The sequence below is a fragment of the Bos taurus genome, chromosome 5, assembly GCF_002263795.3.
Source record: "Bos taurus isolate L1 Dominette 01449 registration number 42190680 breed Hereford chromosome 5, ARS-UCD2.0, whole genome shotgun sequence".
Lineage (NCBI taxonomy): Eukaryota > Metazoa > Chordata > Mammalia > Artiodactyla > Bovidae > Bos > Bos taurus.
The window spans coordinates 82609022-82634113 of NC_037332.1; the positions used below are offsets into that span (position 1 = coordinate 82609022).

Genomic DNA, 25092 nt, shown 5'->3' on the forward strand with positions numbered 1-25092 from the left:
ACTTAAAAGCTTCTGCACAACAAAGGAAACTATTAGCAAGGTGAAAAGGCAGCCTTCAGAATGGGAGAAAATAATAGCAAATGAAGCAACGGACAAACAACTAATCTCAAAAATATACAAGCAACTCCTACATCTCAACTCCAGAAAAGTAAATGACCCAATCAAAAAATGGGCCAAAGAACTAAATAGACATTTCTCCAAAGAAGACATACAGATGGCTAACAAACACATGAAAAGATGCTCAACATCACTCATTATCAGAGAAATGCAAATCAAAACCACTATGAGGTACCATTTCACGCCAGTCAGAATGGCTGCGATCCATAAGTCTACAAGCAATAAATGCTGGAGAGGGTGTGGAGAAAAGGGAACCCTCTTATACTTTTGGTGGGAATGCAAACTAGTACAGCCACTATGGAGAACAGTGTGGAGATTCCTTTAAAAACTGGAAATAGAACTGCCTTATGATCCAGCAATCCCACTGCTGGGCATACACACTGAGGAAACCAGAAGGGAAAGAGACACGTGTACCCCAATGTTCATCGCAGCACTGTTTATAATAGCCAGGACATGGAAGCAACCTAGATGCCCATCAGCAGATGAATGGATAAGAAAGCTGTGGTACATATACACAATGGAGTATTACTCAGCCATTAAAAAGAATACATTTGAATCAGTTCTAATGAGATGGATGAAACTGGAACCTATTATAAAGAGTGAAGTAAGCCAGAAGGAAAAATACCAATACAGTATACTAACACATATAATATGGAATTTAGAAAGATGGCAACAATAACCCTGTGTACGAGACAGCAAAAGAGACACTGATGTATAGATCAGTCTTATAGACTCTGTGGGAGAGGGAGAGGGTGGGAAGATTTGGGAGAATAGCATTGAAACATGTATAATATCATGTATGAAACGAGTCGCCAGTCCAGGTTCGATACACGATACTGGATGCTTGGGGCTGGTGCACTGGGACGACCCAGAGGGAGGGTATGGGGAGGGAGGAGGGAGGAGGGTTCAGGATGGGGAACACAGGTATACCTGTGGCGGATTCATTTCGATATTTGGCAAAACTAATACAATATTGTAAAGTTTAAAAAAAAAAAAAAACTAAAGGCAAACCAGAAGACTCGTGGGAATTCCATAGTTTTTCAGTCATACCTCACACATCTTTGTAGGGAAACATTTTGGGGGTGGGGGCTTATACTTATGCGTATTTACAAGGGCTAAAACTGCCCCTCACTTCTCAAATAGCTCTTCCACCTGTGATTCAAAAGGCCTGTACCAAAATCAAAAAGCAAGGCAGCACAAATCTCAGCTCAATTAACTTCAAGCCTCATTTCACGTAAGGAAGCTACTCCTCCAAAAGCATAAGAGAAGAAATGAGTGCTCTAGCTTTAAAGGAGAGCCTCACTCCCCTTTACTCCTTCTTTCCTGCTTTAAAGAAGATAATAACGCCTGATTCATAACACCAGTACAACCAAAACTGTTTTGTGCTACAAGGTGAAGGTTTGGTGTGACAGAGAACAACCAATGAGTGGGCAAGGCAGGAAAATGATGAGTGGTGAGAGGTGGTGTGACATGCTGGTAAAGGAAAGAGGAGGAGCTCTGGAAGTAGCCTAAGCACACAAATCCCTCAGCAGCCCAGTTATAAAAAGCCTGGTCATCTCTGCACTCTCTTGCCTTTCACTTTCCTGGAAGTAAGCTTCTAAGAGAGGAGAAGAGAGAGAGAGAAAAAAAAAAAAACAGGTCAACATTCACACACACAATAAAACCTGAAAACAGAAGAGTTTTAAGTGAGGCTGTAAAATATAAATTTCCTAAATAATGACTTTAATTAAAAATATAAACGATTTTACTTTTCCCATTCATTCAGAATATTTAAAGCTTCTGTATCACTAAAAAGCTTCAGGGGAGACTTATGTAGATTCCTCCATTGTATCAATTTCTTTTATATGTTTTAATTTTAAAATTACTGTGTTGCTTTTTCTTTGTTGTTCTTCTTAAATGAAAAGCACTCACTCAAAGAGATCAGACTAATTTAACAACATAAGGGCCAGAGCAGAAGTCATTTTTGAGGGCAAAGATTAGACTAAAATTAAAACATGGTATCACCAAGCTTATGATTTTAAGATTTAAGTAGCTATGAGCTCCTGCTGCTGCTAAGTCACTTCAGTCGTGTCCAACTCTGTGCGACCCCAGAGAAGGCAGCCCACCAGGCTCCGCCGTCCCTGGGATTCTCCAGGCAAGAACACTGGAGTGGGTTGCCATGACCTACTTACTATTAGTTATTTTGGGTGATTTAAACTCTTCCATGGATGGAGGAGCCTGGTAGACTGCAGTCCATGGGTCGTGAAGAGTCGGACAAGACTGAGAGACTTCACTTTCACTTTTCACTTTCATGCATTGGAGAAGGAAATGGCAACCCACTCCAGTGTTCTTGCCTGGAGAATCCCAGGGATGGGGGGCCTGGTGGGCTGCCGTCTTTGGGGTCGCACAGAGTCAGACACGACTGAAGCGACTTAGCAGCAGCAGCAGCAAACTCTTCCAAGAGACTTTTCGACCATTACAAGGGACCAGTGAAAACTGCTCCCAGCTAGAAACAGACATACCATATGACTCATCAGACTCAGATATTCTGTTGAACACAGAGATTACCTCACTTCTGCAATCGTGAGAAAAAACAGGAGGTACCCACCTCATTAAGACACCAGAGAACAGAAAACTTTAAGACAGAAAAAAGTGTTTTTAGTACTAGTACCCTTTATAATTAATACCTGAACTTATTCTCTAAGTATCAAACAGGGCCAAACCAACTATGCTGAGCTGTGATCTTCAGAACACAATTCTGGTTTATTTGGAAAACAAATATAGGAGGAAGACTGTGCATAAAACAGAATAAAAGCAAATAATACAGTTTTTGTCACTGGGGATATCCTGTAATTCAAGTTAGTACACTGGCAAACCCTTCCATAAATCAGCTTATGAGTTCATTTCTGTTCAACACTTTTCTTGATACCATTAAAGTTCTCAGGTCACAATTTTAGTTCACCACTCAGGCAAGACTGTCAGAATCACAGAACCTGAAGACAGAAACTCCATTATTGAGTTCATCTCCCGCATTTTGCAGTCATGAGGCCCACAGTCACATCTGGGGGAGACGTTTGGATTAGGTTACTCATCTTTCAGGGGAGCTCCCAGTCCATGTGGAGAGTTCACAGTGTGGTGGCAGCTCTGTGCAGCCTCTGTGTAGCTCTGTGTAGCCCCACAGTAGAGCTGCCCTTCAGAACACTGAACGCCAGGGCAGCCCCGGACCACAATGGTGCCTACCAGCTCTGTCCCTGGAGTCCATGTCTGACACTAAGTCACTGCTTTCTATTTTAGGACTACGGATCTGTGGATCAAATAACTGCCTGCTTTTCAGATGACCAAAGAATGACATTTTAACCCCAAACTTTCTGGAAACCAAAGTATTGTGACTAAAGGCTTCTTGAAGGCTATTAGTACCTCATTACAGAAGTTAGTCAACCACTAAACAATACAAAGGGGCTTCCCAGGTGGTGTGAGTCGAAAAGAACCCACCGGGCGGAGACATAAAGAGATGCGGGTTTGATCCCCAGGTTGGGAAGATTCCCTGGAGAGGGGCATGGCAGCCCACTCCAGTGTTCTTTCCTGGAGGATCCCCCCATGGGCAGAGGAGCCTGATGGGTTACAGTCCATGGAGTCACAGTCTGGACACACACACAAGCGATACAGATTTAGTTTGGGGCTCTACCTCTACCTATAATTATTTCCTTATAAAATTATGCTCCAAAGTGAGTTTCTCTAAACCATATATATTGTAATGGGGTCCTGTATGCTCCTTGTCCAAGATAATTTAGCATGATGGCAAACCTAAGTGCACAAATATTCAGGTCTCTGGAATTTGCCATAGGTATTCTATAACGGATGAAACAAGGTTTCTAAAATATAACAATGAACGTTTTTTGAAGCTAAAAATATCTTTTTTTCTCTATTTATGAAAGAAATATCTGTCTTGTAAAAAATGTGAAAATATCTAAAAGTATATAGTGTCAATCAAAAGTGACCTCATCACTCTAAAATCCAGTTTTCACTGTAGGGTAACGGACTGGAGTCAGACTGCCTGCATTAAATTCTGGTTCTGCTGCTTAAGAACTGGAAGACCTCTCAGGGTGTTGGTGTCCTTTTCTATAAACAGAGACCATGAAAGCATGTGAGAATTATAACTAGTGTTGATTAAGTACTTTACAGAGTGTAGGTATTATTCCAACTACTTAAAACATATTAACCAATTTTAATAAAGTAGTTGATTGATACGAGTTAAAGCACTTAGAATAGTGCCTGAGATTTAGTCAAGGGCTCATTAAATGCTAACTGTTGTTATGGCCTTCCAAAACTTTAATGTCCATATAAACACACACACACACACAGTTTCAATAAAATGCATTTATATAAAATGTTCTGTAACTGGCTTTTTCCCTGACTAATTTGCAGACATCCTTCAGTGTTAATTCCAACAGATCCACTTTATCCTTTTTAAGCAACAAATAGTAATAATATTTACTAACATATAATAACATATTATACTAACATATAATGAATTGTTTTGTACTAGACACTGTGCTTTGTGTATCATCTCACTTAATCTTCTGCTGCTGCTTAGTCGCTCAGTCCTGTAGGACTCTTTGGGACTCCATGGACTGTAGCCCACCAGGCTCCTCCGTCCGTGGGATTTCCCAGGCAAGAATACTAGAGTGGGTTGTCCTTTCCTTCTCTAGGGGATCTTCCCAACTCAGGGATCAAACCTGCATCTCCTGCTTGGCAGATGGATTCTTTACCACTGAGCCACCTGAGAAGCCCCTACTTAATCCTCACAAGACCCCTAAAATGAATGTGCCTTTATTAGAGAAGAGGGCACTGAGACTTAGCTGGATTAAGTAATTTGCCCAAGAACTTGGTGGAACTAGGATTTGAACTTGGTTCCTCTGTGACTGAGGGTCCAAGCACACTTCATTCTCTACAGTGCCATACTTTTTAACCAGCGTCCACTAAACCAATGTTCAAATGGTCTCCACTGATGGATGAGGAGGGGATTTTTCACAATGCTACAATGAATATATTAGATCATAGATTGTGCATGCTTTCTCCTATTTCCTTATTATATTCTTCTAGACATGCAACTGCTAAGTCAAATCATTCACATTTAAAATTTTGATACACACAGCAAGGTTGCTTTCCAGAGATATAAAACCAATTGGTCAACCACAGTTACATGAGAGAACCAAAACTAGTCACTGTCCATCTTTTTAATCTTGGCCAGCCCAACAGGACATCTTAGTTTTGATTATGCATTTCTTTGACTACAATGAGCTCCCAGGTAGCTCAGTGGTAAAGAATCTGCTGCCAATTCAGGAGACGCAAGTTCAGTCCCTGGATTGGGAAGGTCCCCTGGAGAAGGAACTGGCAACCTACAGTCCATGGGGTCGCAGAGTCAGACGTGACTGAGTTATACACATACAATGAGTTAACCAATTTTCATGTATTTAAAATAATTATTTCTTCTTTTGTAAGCTGCCTGATTTACATTCTTTGCCCAGCTTAAATCATACCATAATGCCAATATTGAAACAATTTCCATTTATACAATTTAAGAAAAAATCAGAGCATGCTTTAGTCCATGCAGGAACTGTAGTTATTACAACAGCAGCAAGGCACTTTCCTCTATAAATCAACAGTATCAAATCAAAAGTGTCACAAAGCTCAAAGGCTGAAAATATATGCAGAAATATAACTTTCCAAACTAAGTAAAACTTTCTGTGATTCAGATGCGACATTAAGACCCTGTTGTGTAGGCCCTGTTATTTTGGACCAGCATATATAGATTTTTAATAATGTCAAATTATTCTTCAGCAGAAACTTCCCAGCTTAGATAATAATCCTCTAGAAGGCAACCAATCAATGTCCTTCTCATTATCATGATCGTCACTGTCATCATCACAGCCGATCTGAAGTGCCAGGTGGTACTGTGCGCTTCCTCTCAGGTAACCTCACGACAACCAGGGGCGGGGATACTATTTCTATTTTCCTGCAAAACTGAGGCTCGGAGAGATGAAGTCATTTGCCAGAGGCCTCTTAACTAGTGAGTAGCAGAGTTGGGGTTTCAACCCTGTCTGACTCCAGAGCTATTATTCTGTTGTTCCAAAATCATGTCTACCTTTTATGACCAGACTCAAGCGATTAAACAAAGCTAAAGCCAAAAAATAAATCTGTAACTTCCAAAAGGCAACTCCAGAGAAGGACTGGCCTTTTCTTACATGATCACCTTACTTATTCTTGACAAATCTTAAATTGCTGTATAATCCCTAGTTTTAAAGAAACTTCAAAGGATCGACTCTCTCATCCTTCTATCAGGAACAAGGCTGTGCTAACCTTCCTCCACTGTGCTAACCTGACCTCTGGTCCACATAGCTATAGAAGCTGTTTAAAAAGTTTCATAATCTTGCTGGGAACCTTTGGTGTCCTCATTTACTTGTCTAAATAGGGAAAAAGTATCAGAATGTTTTGCTCTATGAGCAGCAAATCAAATCCCGTATGAGCGGGAGGATTAACCAACATTGAGAGGCTTCCAGAATCCTGGCAAAGATACCATCATGTGGGTTGAAGTCCATCCAGGTTTAAGCTGTGTCTAGATGGGGTCACAGTAGCCCTGAAATAACCTGAGAACAGAAAGGTCTCCTGGTGGTGACAAAGGAGTCCTTCTTATCTGCTTGGCAGTCTTATAATCAGAGGATTCTTACATCCAACCTAAATCTTTCCCACTGAAATTCAAGCCTATTTTCTTTTCTCATATTTGCCATAAAAAGAAAGAAATTCACTGCAGCAATTAACTTGCTCAAATTCTCACAGCAAATTAAAAAAAAGTAGCTGGAACCAGTACTGATTTTCTTTGATTCTCTTCATTGCATAATCAAAAGTTTCCAGTCCTTTTTTGCTAAGGGAAGAATTGCTTGTTTCTCTCAAGAAAACTGTGAAACTGGTTTGAAAATAAAGTTGCTTTATTTATAACTCTTCATAACTGGTACTTAACTGAGACAAAAGCCCTTCAACAGTGCTTTTAAAGGCCTTTATTAACAAAAATAAAACCATAGGTAACTTTCTCAAACCCTTCTGTGTCAGGTACAGCGCTAAACATTTAACATTTTTTCATCTTGACAACAATTTTATGAAGTAGATGCTTCCCACATTTACAAATGAGGAAACTGAGGCTTAGTTAAGTCTCCACCCCAAAGACACAGAGCTAGTAAACGGAACTGACTCTGCCTTATAACTGAGCCTAAGCTTATAACGCACTCCACCACATCGTCTCCCATCTGACCTTTATTTTTAACTGGGTAAATAAGCCTCTGTTTATAGAGCACTTTGTTTCTAAGAGCTCCAAATTCTTTATAATAAATTTTATTTTCCTCATCTCTTTCCAACACAAAATTTGTGCAAATATGACAACCACAAGGTTTCACAGAACTAAAGAGAATCAGCTTAAGAATGCAGCAAACACCTTAAAAATCTAAGGAAAATAAATTATGGGCACCAAGATTTAGAGTCTGAGTTTGAGCAACTACAGAACTTCTGCACGAGACAACCATCTGGTAACAATCCATTTTGAAACTCTGTTCCATCAATCTACTTATTTATTTATTTATTCTCATAACTAAACCAGGCTATTTTCAGAGCTTGTAAAATATATTTTGACATCTTGTTGGAAAGACTCTCCTCTTTCGTTTTCCTCCCAAATTTTTATACACTCTTTTAACTGAATTTTAGATTCTGTTCTTAAAGTTCAATTAAAAACATTGTTGGGATTTTGACTAGGTATCAGTTTTTTGAAAAGGGGGAGGAAAGGGCATGGTGATTTAAGCACATCCAGCCTCAGCCACTGGTGGCTCAGCTGGTAAAGAATCCACCTGCCATGTAGGAGACCTAGGTTTGATCCCTGGGTTGGGAACGGCTGTCCACTCCAGTATTCTGGCCTGGAGAATTCCATGGACCGTATAATCCATGGGGTCACAAAGAGTCAGACATGACTGAGTGACTTTCACTTCCAGCCTCAGCCCCAGGATTAAAATTACCAATTGGATTTTGGTTCCTTTGCCAAGGTATTTCTATCACCTGGGAAACGAATATCCAAATTGAAGATTAAGGTTTTTAAAATTCTTTTAAATATATATATATTTATTTGACTATACTAGGTTTTAGTTGCAGCATGTGGGATCTAGTTCCCCGACCAGGGATTGAACCCGGACTCCCTGAACTGGGAGCTCTGAGTCTTAGCCACTGGACCACTGGGGAAGTCCCTAAAAATCCCTTTTTAAAAGTTGCATCCAAACTTAAGAGTGTCTCTTATTGATTACAGGGAAAAAAAATTCAATATTCAGTAAACCTACCAGGTGGTGGTTGCAAAGCTGGCTTTTAGGATGACCAAAGATAGAGAAATAGAAGATGCCAGCTAATAAAGAAATAGAAGACACCAGCTAATGATTAGGTAACTGATCATTACTTGACCAATTATGATCAAATAATTGGCATCATAAGCACCCCTTACACACCTAACACTCTGCTAGTAAGAAGAGACCTAAACAGTAAGAGAGGTGACCTGAGCACCTAAAATCTGGTGATCTGTTGAAAAAAGCAATACGAACCCACAAAAACAATCAGTGCATGTGACAAATATGCCCAGGTGAGCCTATGTGATGTCAGCAGGGCTTCAAACAGGGAAAAATCAGTGTGGGCTGCAGTGCCCAATAAAAACTAAGTTGGCTAAACTCAGCTCCAGCTTACCTGAATGTGGTAATCAAAATCTAATGGCAGCTTTTTAGGAGCCCAGGTTAAGAAAAACAGTGATGAGCTCAACTCCCAGCATCCTGATAAAAGGGCAGAGAGCCCATAAGCATGCCATCTCTCACTGTTCTCAAAGCAGCTACTCCAGATGACACATAGAAACTGGTGGGCACAGGATTAGCCCAGTGGGAAATCCCCAAACACTCTGCAGCATGAGGGCTATTCAATATCAGAACCTGATCCTACTCCCCTATACTCAACCTGAAAAGTCCCTGTTCCAGAGGACTCACATCCACAGAAGCTCCACCCAGTTTCCTCATATCATGGAAATTCACTAGTTTACTCAGAAGACCTAGTATGAGGGCTCCTCTATTTGTGGAAAGAGGTAGTTCTTTCCAAAAGCACTGAGTCAAAAATTTTTACCAGCACTAGATTTGTTCAGAGTAAAAAGAAAGGAATAAAAGAATTTTTTTAAGTTGAATAAACAGGATGAGCACTGTATCTCCTCCCAAGGAACAAAAAAACAATGCTAAACATAGCTAGGAAAACTGGTTGGGGCAATGGAGGTGGAACTCTTCAAAAAATTTTAATCTTATGCAAACTCCACAGATATTAATTTTAAAATATTATTAGATAATGCAAAGCAAGACATCTTAGTGACTTTTTTACCAACCTGATATGTCAACAAGCATTACTTATGGTATTTTCTTTGAAAGTGCATGGAAAACTTACTTGTGAGTTAGTTCTAAGACCTATGCATGCATGCTAAGTCATTTCAGTCGTGTCCGACTCTTTGCAACTCTATGGACTGTAGCCTGCTAGGATCCTTTGTCCATTGGATTCTCCAGGCAAGAATACTAGAGTGGGTAGCCATCCCCTTCTCCAAGGGATCTTCCCAACTCTTACATCGCCTACAATGGCAGCCACCTAGCCATTACCTAGCCATTACCACTAGCGCCACCTAGGAAGCCCTGGGAAGTTTTAAGGAAGCTTCACTAAAATGAGGAAGTTAAGACCATTTATCCATCTGAGGTTCCTTCTCAATCTCATGACACTGTTTATACTTTTTAAAGGTAAGTTTTAGTACTTTAAGCATATGAAGAGTATTCATACAAAAGCCTCAGAACTCAATTTCTAATGAGATACACTGTAAATCATAAAACATTGCCTCATATCCTGTAGCTTTTAAGTGAAACTTGGATAATTCAGTGGGTTGTACATTTTTAGAAGTGAAATAAACACTCTGTATAGTTCCCTACATACTTCAGGAGTTGTGAAGATAAAGTGGGAGAGACAAAATTGCTTTCTAAAGGGCAAAACACCATTCAGTGTGCGGTTATACATACACTAGACAATAAAACTTCTACATCCGGGATGAGATGTCTGGGGAGAGAAGGAAGGGAAGGACCACAAAGGCATTTCAGACTCTATCTATAATGTTTTGTTATCTCAATAAAAACTCAGGCAACAGACCAAAAGTTAAGATTTGTGCATCAGGTACATGAATGTTCTTTACATTTTCCTAACTTTATAATAATCCATAATTAAAAGGAAGCTTCCAATATAATCTTGAGAAAATAAAAATGACAAAGATTCCAAGAACTTTTAAAGGTTTCTTGTGGATAAACTTTTTACAAGCTATTTATCCTTATACATAGAGTATCTTCCTTTCTCTAACAACTATTTTCCTTACTAATATGGTCACCGATTCTTTTCTCCCTTACACCTCCATCTAACAGAATCTAAATAAAACAGCACAACTCTCTCCAGGGCATACAGATAAATGAAGCTCAGGGATATGGGCTCAGTGGACTTGATGGTCTTGGAACAGCTGGGAAGGGGATGAAGACTACCCCCAGTGGGAGAGGCTGCCAGTTTTCTGGAGCCAAGCCTTCAGTGAGGCATCATTATTTTGTCTGAAGTATAATGACTTCCCAGAATACCAAGAGATCTATATTCAAAAGATTAAAAACATATCCCATACATACTGAAATATTCCCAGATGAAATACTGTAACATTATCAAGAATTGTCTGTAAAATAATACAAAAAGAATGAGTGTGGTTACAGATGAAATAAGATGCCATGCTTTGGTAATATCTGGTGATGGTACATGGGAATATATTATACTCTCCTCTATATTTCTGTATATATTAAAATTTTCCCACAATTAAGCTTTCAAAAAATATCCCCAAACTAAGTTGTTTACTTATTATTACATTAGGGCTTCCCATGTGGCTCAGTCATAAAGAATACACTTGCCAATGCAGAAGAAATGGATTTGATCCCTGGGTCAGGAAGATCCCCTGGAGAAGGAAATGGCAAACCACTCTAGTACTCTTGCCTGGGAAATCCCATGGACAGAGGAACCTGGTGGGCTACAATTTATCACAAAAGAGTTGGACACCACTAAAACAACAATTATCACATTAAAAGCCTTTCCCATTTTAATCTGCTAGGCCTATCCATGCCAGGGGTAATCCTCATGCCATCACTCCTCAACTGTGCACCGTGGCCTTAGTTACTCAGTCTCTTTGGTTCTGAGTTTATCCATCTGAAAAAGTGAAAGGATTGGATGAGATGGTTCTTAACTTCCCTATTGGCTATACCATAATTACTGGATTTATAAAACTGACTTAGTTATTGAATAATACAGTTAAGAACTGCACATGTTATTAGTAATACACTATGGTCACATAGGAGCATCCTTAATCCCTCATTTATGTATTTATTTGACAAACATTTAGGGAATGTGCACTATGTGCCTGGCAGTATTATATGCGACCCCATGGACTGCAGCCCACCAGGCTCCTCCGTCCATGGGATTTGCCAGGCAAGAGTACTGGAGTAGGTTGCCATTGCCTTCTCCGATATGTGGGTGGAATACAAAATTAAATGATGCAAAACCTCTGCCTTTAGGATCCAGTCTCACAGTGGAAAACATGTCTAAACAAATGACAACAATACAATGTATGATGACACCGCGGTGATGGAGGTAAAAGTACTAAAAGGCTGAGGCTTCCTTGGTGGTCCAGTGGTTAAGTATCCACCTTGCAATGCAAGGGACACAGGTTCAATTCCTGGTCCAGGAAGAAGATCCCACATGCCTCAGAGCAAATAAGCACATGTACCACAACTACTGAGCCTGTGTGCCACAACTAACGAAGCCCCAGTACCTAGAGCCTGAGCTCCGCAACAAAGAGAAGCCAGTGCAATGAGAAGCCCAAGCACCATAACTAGAAGTAGTCCCCACTCGTCGCAACTAGAGAGAGCCTATGTGCAGCAATGGAGACCCAGCACAGCCAAAAATAAATAATCTTTAAAAAAAAAAATACTAGAAGGCCTTCACAATGTGAGAAAGCATGGAACTGTAAATAAATTCATATGCAAAGGGAGAGAGAAAGTAAGGTGCAGTAGATGAGACTGGAAAGAAAACAGGGACCAGATTGAGAAGAACCCTGTATGCCACACCAAGGAATTTGGACAGTTTCTTGAAAAGCGATAAGAAAGGCATTTTAAAGAGTTCTAAACCAGAAATGTTGTGGTGCAATTTACATTTTAGATGATCTGCTGGAACAGGAGTACAGATTTGGTGGTAGTTAGTGGTGTTTATAGAACAGAGGAGGGTAAAAAGGAAGGAAATTAAATCTAGTATTTAAGAGAAAACTAAAATAATCCAGTCCATGGGGTCGCAAAGACTCAGACATCACTGCACGACTGAACTGAACTGAAAATGGTCGAGCAGGATATGCATGAGGCCTTGAACTGAGGTAGATGGAGATCCCTGAGATTCTGCTCTAGCGGCATCCTGAGGTTCAGAACAGGGAACAGAAAGCATACTCAGTTACTTGAGGAAGTAGTTGTTAATGTACTAAAAAGGCAATCAGTTCCTTCTCCAAAGTATAAATGAAGCAAAGATCTTAGAAATGCAGGTTTTAGGTACTCTGCTATAGTTCTACTTCTTTCTTCCAAGATAATATAGAAATTATAGCATGAGACATTATCTATTCACCATTATTGAGGGGTCAGGTTCAAGCACAGTACCACACATGTTGTTGTCATTGTTTAATTGCTAAGTCATGTCTGACTCTTTTGTGACCTATGGACTATAGCTGCCAGGCTCCTCTGTCCACGGGATTTCCCAGGCAAGAATACTGGAGTGGGTTGCCATTTCCTTCTCCAGGGGATCTTTCTGACCCAGAAATTGAACCCACGTCTCCTGTACTAGCAGGTGGATTCTTTACCACTGAGCCACCAGGTAAGCCCCACACAGCAGGTGCTTAACAAATGTGGGTTATGTGTTGGATATGATGAGTTTTCATAAGCTAATGAAACACTGCCATGTGTACAGGTGATTAACTCCCTGCTCACTGGCCATATTAGCAATGACTTGATCAAGAGCACCAGTAAGGAAAGATGAAAATTATTTTCCTGGTAATTTTATGCCCCTCTGAGACCCTCCCCACAACCCCCTATCCCCTTCAGATTTTTAGTCCATATCAGCAATAATCCCTACACAAGGGAGTGAGTGGATAGTTCAGTTATTATTTGAGTCAGACTACACCCCACATGTAGACTATTACAGAAGATACTTTTTTCCTTATAAAGTACATTGTATCTCTTATCTGAGCTCCCAAGGGGCACTTCTGAGAGTAGAATTAGGAGCGCTCAGCCAGTCCTAGGTGCTGCAAACCACATGGACTTCTGTTTCAATTTTCATAAAACAAAAGCAGTATTTTCCCCGCAGAAACCATTATCTTTATTTGAATAAAGATCATAAAAAATAAAGAACAGGAAGAGAGGTCATCTAAACAACACCTTGCTATTAATGACTATTGTCTGAAATTAGAAAATTCTGCCCATCTGTTAAGTATTTACTTTCTTATACTTTTTAAGATTTTCTCAGCAGTAAGCCTATGCTACTAAACATCAAAACTTCAAAATCTGATCATCCAATTCCAAACTCCTAACTTTGTAAAATGTTAATATCACTTCAGACATTACTGACAATAACAACAATATATAATTAATAGTAACAAACTGAGCATTAATCATGAGTCAGGTAACAAGCTTAACACTTTATATACAATGTCTCATTTGATTTTGATCCTCACATTAATCCTAAGGAGTAGTACATAAGGTTACTGCCACTTTGCAGTAGGGAAAAATGGGGTTCACCGTCATGTACCTTATCTGATATGATATATCCCAAACGAGCCTGCTAGACTCAGTAGCCCAGAACTCTTCACCACTCTGCAGTACTCTCTCCCAGACCAATTTAAGGATTAAAAAAAAAAAAACCGGAGGCTCAGAAAGTTGACAAGACTTGTTGAAGGGCACATATTTAGAAATGCAGACAGCATTAGGCTCATGGTTCAGGGCCTCTACCACTCTACCTTTAATACTGGATCTGTTCCATGAAACAAATCATAATCACCCCACAGGAATCGGCAAAGTATAAAACCCCCACCCTGTTAAAAAAAAAAAAAAAATCAAACAAAACAGGCTTTGTCAAAATAGCATGAAGGTCATGACGTTATTAAAAAAAAAAAAAAGCTAGTAGGGTTTCTTTTTGACACATCAAGGGCATTTTAAACTCAAACCATAAAAGGAGCTAATTTAGAAAATAATGCTTCTCAGATGTCTAATTGTGCCTTTATTTTTGCTTTCCCAATATTTATTTACATGTTTCTGTTACAGTTCATATTTGATTGTCAAAGTTTTCAGTACTTCTCAGGGACTTGGGAAAAGGTTAATGAGCAATTTTCTGTCCCCAACCCACAAAGAAAACAATGTGTACAATTAATCCTCATAGATCCTATTGCCAAGTAGCAAGCAAGTGCAATATCTCTCTGATGTATGGGGTGGGGACGGGGAGACAGAATGGGTGAAAGAGGGCAGAGAGAAACATGAAAAAAACGCCACACTTCGGGGGCTCATTTCTTCCAAGTGACTTATGTCTTGTAGTTGACAAGATGATCCCACCCTTGAATACAAGGAAGTTGCACCCAGTCTCACAAAGCACAGATTCAATCACCCCAAACAGAAGTCTGGACTTCCCTCCAAGACAAATATGGAATTCAATCTGTGTGATGCTTTGAATGCAGCTAATTAACTTGCAATCCTTCGTTATGACCAAACAAGGGAGGGAAAAGAGCTACCTTCCTGGTCCTTCCTTGAGGGGGAAGCAAAAGGAAAAGGCATAATATTTAAATCCCACAGCAAAGTTTGAAAACTTTTCCATTAAGATACACACCCTAGCTGAGTCATCATCAGAACACCCTACGGTGGCTCACCTCGGTCCTAACCACCTTTGCTATGCATGGTCATTCCAACTCTGCTAAGTCACTCAAAATAGAAGGGATAAGAAGCTGTAATTTGTTTCACTCCTTTCACTTATTTAACTCTATAATTTTTAGAGCAAATGCACTGACCTTAATTTATGTAAGTACTTAATCTATAGCTGAATGAATCAAGAAGCCACAGCTGAGTGAAAATTATATCTGAAAATAGCCACTAGCCAAAGCAGTAAGGGACCCTGATGCTGGGAAAGATTGAGGACAGGAGAAGGGGACAACAGGGGACAAGATGGCTGGATGGCATCACTGATTCAATAGACATGAGTTTGAGTAAACTCCAAGAGCTGGTGAAGGACAGGGAAATCTGGCATGCTGCAATCCCTGGGGCTGCAGAGAGTCGGATATGACTGAGGGTCAGAACAACAACAAAGCAGCAACAGCAACAAAGAAGATTACTTCATGAACCAAGGAGAATGTTTCAAACTCAAAATAAAGATTATGAGGGGGGAAATTTTCTTAACCTAAAGTTAATGAGTGGACACTTTGCAAATATGTTTACCTATTTTCCCGAATAGTTGTATAACATTCCCCTATTAAATCTTTTAGGAGGACTCCAGCCAAGCTCTAAATCAGTGAGAGCTCTCTGTGGTATTTCTGAAGCCTTTCCCCCATTTTTCCCTCTCCAAATAGTTGACAATGGCATAGGGGGGGTGGGTGGAGGCTGAATTAAAGGCTATGGAGCTCTTGAAATCTTTCACAGGCCACAGTCCACTCTCAAAGATCCAAAGTGTTTTGATGTGAGCCTGACACACCAGGCAACTCCAGTTCCAAGCTCTCCTCCTATTTTGATTCCATCCACCATGTTGAAAATGTCTTTCCATTCTTTCACCACTACATTAAAAAACAATACAGAGCTTTAGGTAAATTCTTTTAAAACTAAATGAGGTAACACTTTAGATACCAAGTTGATAACTACCTTAGGAATCGACTTCTGAGACTGCAACTAGACTCACTGAGTTTGAATCTGATTCCATTCTTGCTAGCTTTGGATCTTAGAGAAGTTAATTCACCTGAGTCTTTAGTTTCCTCACTGATTAAAGAAATTTTTGTCGGTTACTACATGTGATGCCTTTAGGATAGTACCCGACACTTGAGTGGTCAATCTGGAGAAACTGTTATTACCATTATTGCTGTCCATCATCACTGTTGTTAACTTGATAATCTGTTAACATACCCCTTTTACCATCCTTCTAGTATGTGGAAGAATCTATCAGGAGATAATCAGATTTCTGAACTACCGTTAAGCTGAAGAAAATAATCCATTAACAGCTTGGTCGGCAAGTTACATATTTCAAAGAACTTAAGTCTGTGATTTAACACCATAAGGACTCAACCACTCAATTATAACAGTTTAGGATTCATTTAAATCTCTTATGGGCAACTGTTACAGATTTCAGGCAGGCCCTAAGTTATGGGTATTTAATTTTGAAATAATGGAGCCAAACATATTTTGTCTTCAAATCGTTACAATACGTCTGGAGAGATGGCTGCATCTCTAACTAGGCTACAACATAGAGAATTAAACTACAGTAATTTGAACAGGAAACAAAATAGGTTGATTTTTCCTGGGGTTAGGAAAAAAGAGCAGCAGCAACAAAAATGAGACTGAAGACGGAAAAGTTATAGGTTATGAAATGTAACATTTGCCCCATGAACTTGCCATGGTGATTTTATATAAAACTTAATTTATACATATTAAAATACTAGGTTAAAAAACATATAGCATCACACAATTAAAAATAAGCTACAAACTAGCATAAGACATTTGAAACATAAAAATGAAGAACTAAATACAATAGTAATATAATAGTAAGTTATTCTTATACAGTTCTTACTATGTATCAGGCACTGTTCTAAACTATATACATGTATCTTAAATACATAAAGAATTACTATGAATCAATAAGAAACACACAAACAACAAAATTTTTAAAAGAGCAAAAATCCCAAATAGGAATTTCACAGAAAACAAAAATGGCCCATACACATAATGAAAGATGCTCAACTACAATTCTAATCAAGGAAATGAAAATTAAAACCCTGATGAGGTATCAGTTCACACACTAGATTCACAAACACTAAAAAGGCTGTCAGCATCTAGTTCTAGCAAAAATGAATAGACAATGACTAAGCAATCCTACTCCTAGGTATAAATGGAAAAGATACGCCTGCACAAGGGCAATACCTAACAACATTCAGTGGACATTGTTACTACAGATAAAAAAAAGTATGAAACAAATAGAATAGAAGATTCTATTATATGGTCTAATATATTCTATAGACCATATATTCTATTATACGGTCTAATATAAGACCATCAATAGAACTGGAATAAAAACAAACTCTGGTACATTCATCTACCTGAAAACCACACCACAGTGAAAATGAACAAGGCACCACCACCTGGGTGAATCTCAGAAACGTAAACTGGAAAAAAAGGAAGTGAGTAAGAGAAGATTATGCACTGAATGTTTCCATTTATATAAAGTTCAAAAAAACAAGCAAACCTAAAAAATAATACTGACTCAATGGGATCTACTCCAAGGTGATGAAACTGTAAGTAAAAGCCAGGAAGTGCTAGCTGTTCAGTCGCTAAACCGTGTCTGACTCTTCTGCTTACCATAAAATTAAAGACAGCTTGGAAGAGGAAGGGCATTCTGGAAACTTCTGGGATACTGGTAAAGTTTTAGTTTTTAAACTCCCTGGAAGATACTTTGTGGTCGGTTTCATTATTTTTCCTTATTTTGTACAAACATGTAACACACTTCAAAATCTTAAAAAAACAATTTAACATGTATTCCTTTTAGATGAGTCCTAGGAGAAGGCGATGGCACCCCACTCCAGTACTCTCACCTGGAAAACCCCATGGATGGAGGAGCCTGGTGGGCTGCAGTCCATGGGGTCGCTAAGAGTTGGACACAACTGAGCGACTTCACTTTCACTTCTCACTTTCATGCATTGGAGAAGGAAATGGCAACCCACTCCAGTGTTCTTGCTTGGAGAATCCCAGGGTCAGGGGAGCCTGGTGGGCTGCCAACTATGGGGTCAACACAGAGTCCGACAGGACTGAAGTGACTTAGCATAGCATAGGCAAGTCTACATAATGAATCCATCATTGAAACAATGTATACATTGCAGACTAGAAAAGTAACAATTTTAAAATAAAGAAAACTTTAAAATCTGCAGCAAAAACAAAAATCCTAAAACTTTAAAATGGAACCAAACTGATTCACAAGCAGAAAAACAACACAGTAATGACTCAAAGCATCAGTTATTCAAGTGTGTTCTATAAAACATTTTTTTCTTAGATGTCTAAGGGAAAATGGGTACCAGGTGTGAAAGAAATTTGAGGATTAATGGGTTAAACAGATAAATCTCCTAAGGAAGAAATAGAATTTCCTTGACTCTAGAATCTTTTAACATGGTGAATTACATTGTGATCTTTTAGGATTCATATTTCCTATAACACAAACTGGGATACATTTTATGACACAGAGGTCATACCAGAGAGAATATCCCTAAGCCAGGTGAGAGCAGATGATATGCTGGTGAAAGGTATTCAGATATCTAAGTCTTCAGTAGCTGATCTGGCCAAGCCAAACCCTGGGCAGTTGGGATCAAAACCCATAACCAAATACAACCCTTTAGTAACTAAGGGAACAGTCATTTCAAGTGTTACATGAACATGGTGACAGCTTTATGTGATTCCCTTGGGGGCAATACATAACATAAGCATAAGGTGCAACAGAAAAGATCTGGATGGAATATAAAAAATAAATCTATTTCTACAGCTTTTAGCAGGTCTTATTTGGTTTAGGTAGAGTTCAATAGAAGCCTCCAGTACAAAAATATGTTTCAAATCATACCTCTTAGTTAAAAGGTTTTTACACTAGGCTTCCCCTAATACAATTAGAAAGTTTCTAGTTTTCTACTAAAGTTTTCCCGAAGTAAAATGAATCTGTGAACTGGGTCAGCCAGTTCTTCAAAATGTGCTTTTATTACCATAGGAAAATAAGGTGATAATGGTCTTCAAAAGAAAACACATCCAGAGCAGGGGGCACAATCTCTGTCGGGGAACTAAGATCCCACATGCTGTATTGTGTACCCCTCAAAAATGGTTAAGAATGACAAATATGACAGTGACAGAAGGAAGAACACCTGTCATGTGGACATACATGGCCAGTCATTTCATTACAACCAGATTCCTACTGACAGCCAAATCACAATAAGATTCCGAAGTATGCATGGAATCAGAATTAAGGAAGTAAGAGGAACTGAGAATTTAATGGTCTTCTTCCATCCTGGCAATAACTGTTTTTTTCTTTAATTAAGCAAGTCCTATGTCTAGGCATTCTTCCGAGTCCTACAGATATGGAGGTCTTTGCTTTCAGAGAGCTCATATTTAAGTAACAGCTGAAGAATATATATTTTATCAAAGTTTACTATAGTATTATTAACAGAGTAAAAAAATTTCAAAGCAATCTAAGTGTTCAACAATAAAGCTGTTGATTAAATATAAATCTAAATGACAGGGAAAATATAGTTTTTAAAGAATAGTACTTTTAAGCAGTAATTCAATGTGGAAAAATGGTTACGGTGCAACATTAAACAAAAAAAGCAGGCTATGAAAGCATATGTGGTGTATGATCACACGTACATATGTGTATCACATGTATACTCACATATATGTATAAATTTCCTATTCTTCTAGATGCACAAGAAAAAGACCAGAAAGTCACCAGTAATTATCTGTTTTTCCTTTGATATTTTTTCAAAGGTAACTGAAAACTTGATACCTTTTCAAACTTTCTAATTTCCTGAAATATCACTACATGTCTTTTATCACCAAGGGCAGGGATCACTTTCAAAGTAATTTCAACCGACATAAACACCAGAATCTCTTCAGATTTATCTTTAAGAAGCCATCCATGAATGCCAGTTCTTGGCTCTGTCTTTGAACTTTCAGAGAGAGAAGTCACCCTTCCCTATGCCTGTAAGCCATACTCCACAAGGATGAGTAACACACCTTCTTATCTCTTCATTCCTACTTCTTGCTTCTTCCTTTCAACTTAAACATCTTACAAAAAACTTACATTTAATTACGTCAGAAAGTAAATGTGTAACTCTTCCCCCACAGCCAGTCTGCTAACAACCCCATTTCTAGCCATGGCACTAACCTTTCTCCCAACCAGAATCTTGGAAAGCAGCCTTCACACACCTCTCCCTTTCCCATTTCGGGTTCATTAATAAAATCTGCTGAAATCTCTCTCCCATCGCATCTTACTCCTCACCCATACTTCTCCCCCTGACCGCACTGTCAGTAACATGATGGTGCCTGTGTGCGTGCTGGTCGCTCCGACCCCATAGACCGTAGCCCACCAGGCTCCCTGTCCAAGGGATTTTCTAGGCAAGAACACTAGAGTGGGTTGCCGTGCCCTCCTCCAGGAGATCTTCCCAATCCAGAGATCAAACCTGTGTCTCTTACATCTCCTGCACCGTCTCCTGCACCTGCAAGTGGGTCCTTTGCCACTAGCGCCACCTGGGAAGCCCTACGTGACGGTACCAGCGTTCAAGCGGGTCTTCCCGAGGCCATCTCACCCTTCTCTAAATCACAGCTCTGTATACAGAATTTGGATGATGGCATTCGGAGGCTCAAAAACTTCGAAGCTGTCTCCTTTTTTCCATTCCAATCTTAACTTCTCTGCCTGGCTTTTATTAAACCCCATAATTTGGCTCCACCCTAACTACTTAACTCTATTTTCCATTATTTGCTGGTCTCACCCCTCATTAACCAAGAGACATGCCATAATGAATCTTACCACCAAGCTCTGGAAAATCTAAACATAAAAATGGCCCTTCCCTTCATCTGTACTTTTATTTTGAAAGCCTAATGGATTTCCCCTCTTTTACAAAGCTTTTCTTGATTTCTCCAACCTCATTTATGTTTCACTTTTCTGAACCTGTCTCAAGTGTGTATGTATGTGTATGTGTGTGTGCATAAGTTCTTCATCTATTCATTCACTGATGGACACTTAGGTCATTTCCATATCTTGGCTAGTGTAAATAATGCTATGAACATGGAGGTGCAGATATCTTTTCCAGTTAGTGTTTTTGTTCCCTCTGAACATATTCTCAGAAGTTACTATGTAATTTTGACTTACTGATCAAGTAGACTTTAAGCTTAAAGTGGAAAAAGAGATAGAAAAAGTTCAGATATTACTGCAACAATGAAAGCAGCTGGTCAGTCTCTCTTTAAAAACTGACAATAGTGAGAATGGTCCAGCAAGTTATTTATTGCAGAAGAAGAAATGGGAAAGGTGTGAGCAACAATGCAGCCTTAGACACCTGCAAACCCATGTCCAGAATATGGGATTAAATAAATAAAGAAAATTAGCATTATAAAAATAAGCTAAAAATAAGTTATAATACCACTAAGCATCACTGAGATTTGAAGGGATGGGACTTAGAAACATAAAGAATTGCTGGTCTGGATTATTTTAGAGGCTGAAGCTGACACAGAAAGAAACCAAGCTGTAATGGGGACTTCAACATTTGGGATATTTGCTAGAACTCTCCTACAGCTAAAACTCAAGGCACCTGATAATGCCTTGCTTAACCTCCACCTCTCACATAGGGAAAGAAACATTCTGGATAGGAATACAACTACTGGGAAGAAATCAGATGACTGAAGAGCAATGGTTAATTGGAAAACCTGAGAGTAACTCTCAACTCTACAATTGCTGGGGACAGGAATGTGGGACATGCTTAGGGAACAGAAATTACAAAAACTTCAGAGGAAAGAAAAGTAAACCCTGTTGAGACTCTAAAGGGGAAGTTGCATCATATGTTTCAGGAAGTTCTCAAGAACAGAATTCTAGCTAAACTATCCTTGATTAATTAATCCCACAAAAATACTGAGCATCCACTATGGGTCAGGTAATGGGACTTCCCCAGTAGCTCAGCGGTAAAGAATCCGCCTGCAATGCAGAAGCTGTAGGAGATGAGAGTTCAATCCCTGGTCAAGAAGATCGCCTGCAGGGGAGCATGGCAACCCACTCCAGTTTTCCTGTCTGGAGAATCCCATGGACAGAGGAGCCTGGTGGGCTACAGTTTATAGGGTCGCAGAGTCAGACACGACCAAGCATGTAGGCAACAAGGAAAATACAAAGGAAGTAGAAAACATGATTACTGCCCTGGAGATAGTGAACATTTCAAACTTGGTTGAAAGCAAATTTGGGCTTCCCTAGTGGCTCAGAGAGTAAAGAATCTGCCTGCAACGCAGGAGACCTGAGTTCAGCATCTGGGTTGGGAAGATCCTTTGGAGGAGGGCATGGCAACCCACTTCAGTATTCTTGCCTGGAGAATTCCTGTGGAGAGAGGAGTGTGGCGCGCTATAGTCCAGGGGGCTGCAAAGAGTCAGACATGATTGAAAGTAAATTATAAACTGAAAATGAATTTAAAAGAATAACTAGGATGATGTTTCATATCCACACAGAACTTGATAAAATAACAGGTTTAAACTTCTGGGTTTTAGAGTAAATAATTCTTAAAGCTATATCACTAGAATAATCTAGGAAAGAAGGCTGAGATAAAGTGAGAGAACTAAAAAAAGAAGATAAGTGAGAAAGACATGTGGAAAGAGATAGAACCAAACAGTATGCCCTGGTTCACTCTAGTTACATAGAAAAAAGTACAACTGAAATGATTTGGTATAAAGAAAAAAAATGGCATTCTGGTTATAATGTGCAACAGAGAAAAGGAGAAGAGTCTGAAAAGACTAGCTGCACACAGAGCTCTCCAACGAACTGAGGTTTTAAAAGACACAGATAAAAGACAACACATAACATGGACACCTGGAAAAGCAGCTCAGGGTGACATCAGGAAGCAAAAAGCCCACAGTGAGCTGAGCTTAAGAAAACCATCAAGGGCTACCAAAGGGGCTTTTGAATTTATGTCCAGGAGAGAAAATTTACAAAAGGCCTGGGTACACTGGTTAAAGTGAACGGTGTAGTTAACATATGACAGGGAAAAAAGAACGACCTCTACTTTTATGTCGATTTTTAAAATGTTTACACTTGAATACCACCTTACAGTTTACATGTTTCTGTTTTACAATGTCCTTGAGAGGCAGGTCCAGCCCCTACTTTAAAGAGAACTCTCTGTCCAGTGTGCATCCCCGACTTGAACTCGGCCTCCTTCCTTGGTCTCCTCCTCAGGATGACGGCCAGAAGTGGAGTCCATGGGGTGAGGGAACCAAAGCCCAAGATGGCGGGGGCCACAAAAGAGCTGCCCCCAGTGCCTTGCAGGTCTTCTGACTCAGCCAGCTGACAAGGTCACACACCAGGAATTTGCCTGTGAACTGTGCTGAGGACAAGTACTCTTTGATGGATTATGGAGACCTGAGAGCTCTGCTAAAAGACAGAATACAGGCCTCCCAATCCTCCAAAATGAGGAAGGAGCATGAACATTACAAAATACTAACATGAACATTACAAAAGAGCATGGATATGATGAAACACTAATATCAGTAATAATGTTAGGCTTATCACCCAGCTTGAAGAATATTCGAAAAAAGATCATAAAGCAGATGGCTTCTGAACAAAGATGGGTGGTCACTAGAGATCCACATGGATTCAGGAGGAACAAGTCTTGCCCAGTAACTCTACTTCTTTTCTTGGCAAACCTACGAGGCAAACAATCTATGTGACTCTTTGAAAGGTATTTAACAAGCTTCACTCTCCAAGTTTTTTAAAGGGGTAAGGGAGAAAGATGAGGAAACATGGGCTGAGATGTGTTTATAAAGCAATAAAACTCAGAACGCTCATAGACAAGTTCTATACAAGACTTATGGGGCTTCAGCAGTTATACTAACAATGAACCAGATAAAGCTTTTAATGACACTCTTATCAAAACTGGAGGATGAATAGATCCTGGAGAATAACCAAGAGCAGGACAGCAGAGTCAGAATCCAAACTAATTTTTACAGAAGGTTAACTTTAACAAATGAAATTTAATAGAGAGAAGGTAAAAATTATATTTGGATTCAAAAACAAATGCTAAATATAAATTGTGATAACCTATTATATACATAAGGAACAACTTAAGATTTTGCTGAATAAAGCTTGACACAAATTAAAAGTATGGAAAAGCTGTCCTCAAAATTTACATGATCTCAATCTTAGGCTGAGTTAATAGACATAGATTAGAAACAAGCAAGATGAATGCCATACACTAGGCTGTAGCACTGGGTTCTGACCTGGAGAAGTTTTCAATAGTTGGCAGTGTGCTATAGTATACAAAAGGACAAAGTAAAATGTCCTCACAATTTGAAAATTAAGTCACCTTCTGGGAGTAATAACAGCATGAACCAAAAGAATTAGAAATGACTATCAACATAAGTAATTCCAAGAAAAGGTATAATTGAAAATATTTAAGAACACTCAAACCCAATCAAAAGTGAGCAGGGTGTACTTTCTGGGAGGCTGGATTATAACAGAATGTGAATTAAGAAAGCTGCTGCTGCTGCTGCTGCTAAGTTGCTACAGTTGTGTCTGACTCTGTGTGACCCCATAGACAGCAGCCCATCAGGCTCCCCTGTCCCTGGGATTCTCCAGGCAAGAACACTGGAGTAGGTTGCCATTTCCTTCTCCAATGCATGAAAGTGAAAAGTGAAAGTGAAAAGTGAAAGTGAAGTCGCTCAGCCGTGTCCGACTCTTCGAGACCCCATGGACTGCAGCCTACCAGGCTCCTCCGTCCATGGGATTTTCCAGGCAAGAGTACTGGAGTGGGTTGCCATTGCCTTCTCCTAAGAAAGCTGAACATTGTCAATTGTGTTTTTGTCTGGCTAAAGGAAAGACTGTATTAACAGAAGG

The 25092-nt window shown here is 39.5% G+C and overlaps 1 protein-coding gene across 2 annotated transcripts in view; it reads right to left on the bottom strand.

Annotated features, from left to right (window-relative positions):
• Window positions 1-25092, bottom strand: part of STK38L (serine/threonine kinase 38 like) — an 82530-nt gene that overhangs the window by 44928 nt on the left and 12510 nt on the right. The gene's annotated exons all lie outside the window — the stretch shown is intronic.